Below are 6,939 nucleotides of genomic sequence, written 5' to 3' on the forward strand. Positions count from 1 at the left end.
AAGTTACCTCTTCAGAAGAAGAAGGGACAGAGAGAGGGAAAGAAAGAGAGAGGCTTGAGAGCAATTTGCCTTGGCAAAAAGGAGAAGATTGGGAGTGGGCAGAGCTTGTCACTTAAAGGGACAGGGTACCCAGGAGACAGGGCAGGCCAGCACAATTATAATAGTTAGACCTTGGCTCAGTTTAACAGTATTTACCTGCAGCCAAGAGAGATACTTTTGTTTTTAACCTAAAATTGAATGATGGTTAAATTTCTTCTTTCTCCCTCTCTAGTAGTGTTATGGGGAAAGATTTCACACTGTGATTCTATCTACTCCAACAGCTATCAGAGTAATAGAAAACAAACCCTGAGTTCAACACTCTCAGCCTTGGAGGCCAAAGAAAAAGATGAAGAGGAGCCAAATGGATGCTCTTGCAAGACCGTCAAGAAAATTTAATGGGGAGCTGGAGAGATGGCTCAGTAGTTAAGAGCATTGACTGCTCTTCCAGAGGTCCTTAGTTCAATTCCCGGCAACCACATGGTGACCTGTAATGAGGTCTGGTGCCTTCTTCTGGCCTGCAGCCATACACACAGACAGAATATTGTATGCATAATAAATAAATAAATAAATAAATAAAAAGAAAATTTAATGGGGGCTGGAGAGATGGCTCAGAGGTTAAGAGCACTGATTGCTCTTCCAGAGGTCCTGAGTTCAATTCCCAGCAACCACATGGTGGCTCACAGCCATCTATAATGAGATCTGGTGCCCTCTTCTGGCATAAAGCATACATGGAAGGAATGCTGTATACATAATAAATAAATAAATCTTAAAAAAAAAATCTCTATAGAATTTTAAGAGGTAACTTTAGGCAATACATAGAGTATTTTTATTTATTTTTTTTAAATTAGTTTTTTTAAAGATTTATTTATTATGTACACAGTGTTCAGCCTCCATGTATGCCCGCATGCCAGAAGAGGGCACCAGATCTCATTACAGATGGTTGTGAGCCACCATGTGGTTGCTGGGAATTGAACTCAGGACCTCTGGAAGAACAGTCAGTGCTCTTAACCTCTGAGCCACCTCTACAGCCCTAGAGTATTTTTATAAAATCTTAAAGAGAGGATCCTTTTTCATAAGTCTCAAGTAACATGTTAATGCAACTTGTCAACTATTAGCAGTATGGGTCAAACAATTCACCTCCATTTCATTTAGTGGAAAAATAATTTTTGTAAGCTCTTTATTAGTAAGAGATTTCTATCTCTGAGTTTTTACCTTAGTAGCTGTATTGTCTAATAACCTAACAACCCAATCTTTCAGGGTTTCAGGTGTTATATTTTTATAGAATCTAAACATGAATTTCTAAAAAGAAACTTAAAGATCAGAGCTAAATTTTCCATAATGATAAACAGACAAAACCATACCCAAAAATATCGTTTAAAATCATGAATTTGGTTTTTTAGTTTAGTACCATGAAAATCAAACATTCATTTAAACATTATTTAGACAAAAGAGAACATCTTCTATACAATGAATGATTAATATCTTGGGAAATTTAAACATTTGACTTAATACTTTAAGCCCTGACCACAATAATTCTTAGTAGAAGTAGGGTTTGTTTTAAATCCTTTTTTTCTCCCATGAAGAGACATTGATAATGAGTTATTCCCACTACTAGGGAAGAATAAAAAACATTTCCCACGAAGGTGTAGCCCAGCAGGAATTCTGCCACACAGCATCCTCATCCTTGCTGGAAGGCAGAGAAGAAGTGTCTGGGGGCTCTGTCCTTTGATCTGGCTCCTAAATGATTTTACCTCTTCAGAGGGGGAATATTACATTGATGAGGGATTCCCATCTGTATGCTGTGAATACCATTGGTTAATAAAGAAGCTGCTTTGGGCCTATGACGGGGCAGAATATAGCAAGACTGGAAATCCAAACAGAGATATAGAGAGAGAGTAGGAGGAGTCAAGGAGATGCCATGTAGCTGCTGAAGGAGCAGACGCCCTGAAACCTTACCGGTAGGGCACAGCCTCATGGTGATACACAGATGAATAGAAATAGGTTAATTTAAGATGTAAGAGTTAGTTAATAAGAATAATAGGCCAAGCAGTGTTGTGATTAATATAGTGTCTGTGTGATTATTTAGGTCTGAGCAATTGGAAAATGAACAAGCAGTCTCCGTCTATAGTAAAAACCCATTAGAGAAAATTCCCTCTATTCAAGAGTCTCTTGAATAGAATCTCTAGCCTGGGAGGACACCTGACCTTCCAGCTGGGCCAGGTCACTCACCCAGTCAAAAGATGGTGGGCTCACCATAAACCATGTTAACAAGCTAGGTAGAATAACTAATTCCTTGTGTTAGGGACCCTCATCCAGAGCCTCATCCAGACAAGTCTCCCCAAACACTCCCCAGTCACTCACTAATCCTAAGAGGGATTTACTGTTCCTAGGAGCTTCAGACAATGATCAAATGGTGGCTGAGTCTGAAGAAAAGAATGAACGTGTATGCTGAAGAGGGGAAATTGTGAAAAACAGCCTTTCCTATCAAAGAGAACTAGGCCACCACGAGTGAGTATTCTAAAAATGGCCCCCATCTTGTGAAATGCTTGTCTGTTTGCCTAGCTCCTGGATGACAGGCATTCCCGAGACTTGACTGCCGTGGAATATTAACTGGGCAAAGATGTGTTACATTTGTTTATGCTGCAGAATATCACTTTAACTGTGCAAAGGTGTGGTCCTTTTGTTTCTGCTGCGTTTGTTTAGTTGTGTAAAGATGTGTTGCCTCTGTTTCACCTTGCCTGCCCACGGCACCTACCCATGGAGAAATCCAGGCTGAGGAGCAAAAGAAGAGAAGAAGGAGAGGAGGAGGAGGAGAAAACGAAGGACACAGCCAGGGAAAGAAGCCAGGCAGACATAGAGAAAGTAAGATAGACAGAAGCAAGAAGGGTAATGAGCCCCAAGGCAACAGGTAGATAAAGAGAAACACGTTAATTTACGTTAAAAGGGCTAGCCAGAAATGAGCCTAAACTAGACCGAGCATTCAAAACTAGTAATAAGTCTGTGTCCTGATTTGAGAACTGGTTGGTGGTCCGAAAGGAAAAGCCTGGCACACTTGACTCCAGCACACTCTCCCTCTTTGGGCCCATTATGAATTAGCCAATTGCATCCGATTATGCACACATCAGTGGGGCAAGACAGTCTCTACCCTGAGTTAGGATTAAATCTAAGTGAACCACCCAACCAATGTGTTTGCTAACCTAGTTTGTGTCTTTGTGTAATTTTTTTTGTTTTTTTTTGGGGGGGGGGTGTTTTGTTTTTTGTTTTTGTTTTTCAAGACAGGGTTTCCCTGTTGCTTTGGAACCTGTCCTGGAACTAGCTCTTGTAAACCAGGCTGGCCTCGAATTTACAGAGATCCTCCTGCCTCTGCCTCCCGAGTACTGGGATTAAAGGCGTGCGCCACCACCACCTGGCTCAGTAGAGCCATTTTTGTTGTGGTTGGTTGTTTTGCTGAGACAAGTTCTTACTATACAGCTTTGCTATCCTGGAACTCACAGGCATCCATCCACCTCTGCCTGTGGTTTTTGTTTGGTTGGTTTGGGTTTTGAAACAGGGTCTCACTCTACAGTCCCGTCTGGCCTGGAACTCACTGTGCAGACCAGGCTGGCCTTCGGCTGACAACACCTCTGGGATTAAAGGTGGTAGCACTGGCCCTGGTCGGGTACAGGTGATTTTAACCTTGTTTGTTTACTCAGTTGTATTTTCTAATGTTTCTGTAGATGTACAATGTATAGCTCTGGGTGCTTTTAAAAAGGATACATCCGGGAGGGAGGGAGAGGAAGAAATAAAAGCCAGTGACTTCTTCAAAATCAAATGGTCACCTTTCTGATTCCCTGTCCTGTACGTGACCAAGGATGGGACAAATACAAGAAAGTAGCTACCCTGAAAGAATGTTCAGCCTCACAAGTACCCAAAGAAATAGGAATTAAAGTAGCGCACAAGAGTCCTCTCCAGTAAGTGAGCAAGGCTGTTTCTCAAGGGGGAGGGCGTGGTGAAGGCAGTAACCATTTATTACTGCTGATAACACTATAAAGTGGCAGATTTGCTTAGACGATTTGGCAGGAGCAGCCAGAGCCATAAAAATGTTCACACCCTATGAAAACAAGCGTTGCTTTCTGAAGGGGGAAAATGATGTTCACACGAGGGCTGCTGCATAAGGGACATGCATTCCCCACTCAGACAGCGATCCAAGTCTGGAGGGTTATAGACGGCTGAGCCTACAAACCTTCTGGGCATTTATTTAACCGGCTGATACAGAGTGGGGGTGAGGTCACTGTGCTTGAGTCCTGAATTCAATTCCCAGCACCTCAGAAAAGTGAAAAGGTGGGGAGGCAAGAAGTTTTGGGCGTCGATTCAGGACCCAGGAACTTGGATCGACTCCTTTACCATCTGGTATAGCTCAGTTTTACGGGGTTCAAGAAGAAAGGTCAGTCTTTGGAAGAATGCTCTGTCTTCTTGTTTGTCACTGTGGTGTGTGGCCTTCAGAGGAACACCCTCTCTTTTCATTACAGTTTGAGCGCGCGTGTGCGTGTGCATGTGCGTGTGTGTGTGTGTGTGTGGCTTTGCCCATGTCACAGAGCACCTGTGGAGGCCAGAAGACAACTCGTAGGTGTTAGTTCTCTCCTTCCACCATGGTGGTGTCAGGGATACAACGTGAGTCACCACACTTGGTGACAAGCACTTTTACCCACTGAACCATCTTACCAGCCCTGCCATTTAATTAATTCTACTTACATTGTTCCTTTGCCTTAGCTGTCCTGGAACTCACTCTGTAGACCAGGCTGGCCTTGAACTCATAGAGGTCTGCCTGCCTCTGCCTCCTGAGTGCTGGACTTAAGCATGTGCACCACCAGCTGGCTCCTTTGCCTTAAAAAAAAAAAGTTTGCCTATCTCTCCTGACCTAGATTTTCTTGTTCACAATTTTTATTTTATGCGTGTGAGTGTTTTACCTGCATATATGTCTCTCCACCGTCCATGCGGAGTCCCTGAAACGGGGGTTACAGATGGTTACCCACTGACTCCTGGGAATCCAGGTCCTCAAGAAGAGCAGCCAGTGCTCTTAACTGCTGAGCCATCTCTCCAGGCCCCCTTCTTTTTTTCTTTTTCTTTTTCTTTTTTTGAGAGTCCAGGTGGGCTTCAAATAGATGGAAATCCCCCTGCCTCTGGGGCATAAGCCACCACACCCAGCTTCTTCACCTAGATTGGTTCACTGAGGTCAGTAACTCACCCGAGGGAAAGACTGTCACACTGGCAGTGTCCTCACTGATGTTTATGGAGCAGACTGTGTTTCAGAGCTATGTGTATCGTCCTATTAATCACCGCCCAACCCCATAAGGAAGGGACTGTGACTACCCTTATTTTACACACAAGGAAATAAGGGAGGTCAAATAATTTGCCCAAAGTCAAGCAGCTTTGGAAGGGGGATCTCTTCATTTCTCCTGTTCTCACACCTCTAGGGGTCCGGGTAGGACTTGGTGTGCGGAAGGCTTTGCCGGTGCGGGGTGAAAGGGAAAGGAAAGAAGAGCGGAGGGAAAACTGTTGCTGTGACTCAGATGATGGCCGTGGGAATGCTGAGAGCTGGAAACAAGACCTGGCTTGCCAGACTTACAGAGCTGAGATCTAGGGAGCTAGGCTGGGGGAGGGGAAGATGTGTACGCGCTATTTCCATTCTTTGGCTTTAGGCACATCTGCATTTTTTTTTTTTAATTTCATCAAACAGAAGATGTTTTCACAATGCTTTAAACACACACATACACACACAGTGTAGAGGCAGCTACTACAAAATTTGAACTCGTAATATAAAGGAAACAAGGGAGAGGAAGAGGGCCAAGCTGAGCAGAGGGTGCTCCAAAGAGAGAGAGAAAAGCCATAGGAATGCTTTGGGAGTAGAGACTGACGAGAATTTTGGACCTTGCATGCAGCTTGACTTACAGGTCTAAAATTCCAGAAAGATCGACAAAATTGTGTCTTTTAAATTTTTTCTTACATTTATTTGTGTGTGTGTGTGTGTGTGTGTGTGTATGTGTGTGTATGTATGTGTGTGCGCACACACACGCATGTGCGCACACGCGCACAAAGGTCAGAGGACAATTTCTGGAGATCAGTTATCCCCTTTCACTACATAGAACTCAGAGTGTCAGTCTTGGTAGCAAGCACTCATACCTGCTGAGCCATCTTGTTGGCCCCAGGCCATGTTCTGAAGGATTCCTGTGGAAGCAGGGAAATATACAGAAATGCATTCACTTATGTGTGTTTATAAAAACTAATGTACATTTGCAACTAATTAAGCTGACCAGGTCCCTTTCCCTATGGGGGCCTGGTTGCAATGGTTGCAAACAGCAGCCTCCTTGGTAGTGTACGCAGCCTGATACCTGTACGGGTTGCCCTAAGGGACCTTGGAGACAATTTTCTGGCACTTATTCAAGTCTCTGATCTCAATGCTGTCTCCAATGTAGGCTCCAGACAGGTATGCATGGTGCCTTTGGGAAGCCCCAGGGCACAGTGGCCAGGGTTCACATTGGCCAGGTCATCATGTCCATCCGCACTAAGCTACAGAATAAGGAACATGTGATTGAGGCTCTTCGTAGAGCCAAGTTCAAGTTCCCTGGCTGCCAGAAGATCCACATCTCAAAGAAACGGGGCTTTTACTAAGTTTAATGCAGATGAATTTGAAGACATGGTTGCTGAGAAGCGACTCATTCCTGATGGCCGTGGGGTCAAATATATCCCCTAATCGTGGTCCCCTGGACAAGTGGCGAGCCCTACACTCCTGAGGTGCTCTCCTGTGCCCTACCAAATCATGTTCGGTAATAAATCTCACATCCAGTCTGCTTTAAAAAAAAAACAGAAGGAACCTGGACACAAAAGCTCTGAGAACAAACACACTGATTGGAAGGTTGACGG

General features: G+C 44.0%; 1 non-coding gene across 1 annotated transcript; it reads left to right on the forward strand.

Moving 5' to 3' along the window:
* The first annotated feature begins 6,309 nt into the window (after window positions 1-6,309).
* LOC142837986 (small nucleolar RNA SNORA70) lies at window positions 6,310-6,443 on the forward strand. The gene has a single exon (XR_012908437.1). It is a non-coding gene; the product is annotated as a small nucleolar RNA SNORA70 (small nucleolar RNA).
* The last annotated feature ends 496 nt before the right edge of the window (window positions 6,444-6,939 follow it).

The sequence above is a fragment of the Microtus pennsylvanicus genome, chromosome 18, assembly GCF_037038515.1.
Source record: "Microtus pennsylvanicus isolate mMicPen1 chromosome 18, mMicPen1.hap1, whole genome shotgun sequence".
Classification (NCBI taxonomy): domain Eukaryota; kingdom Metazoa; phylum Chordata; class Mammalia; order Rodentia; family Cricetidae; genus Microtus; species Microtus pennsylvanicus.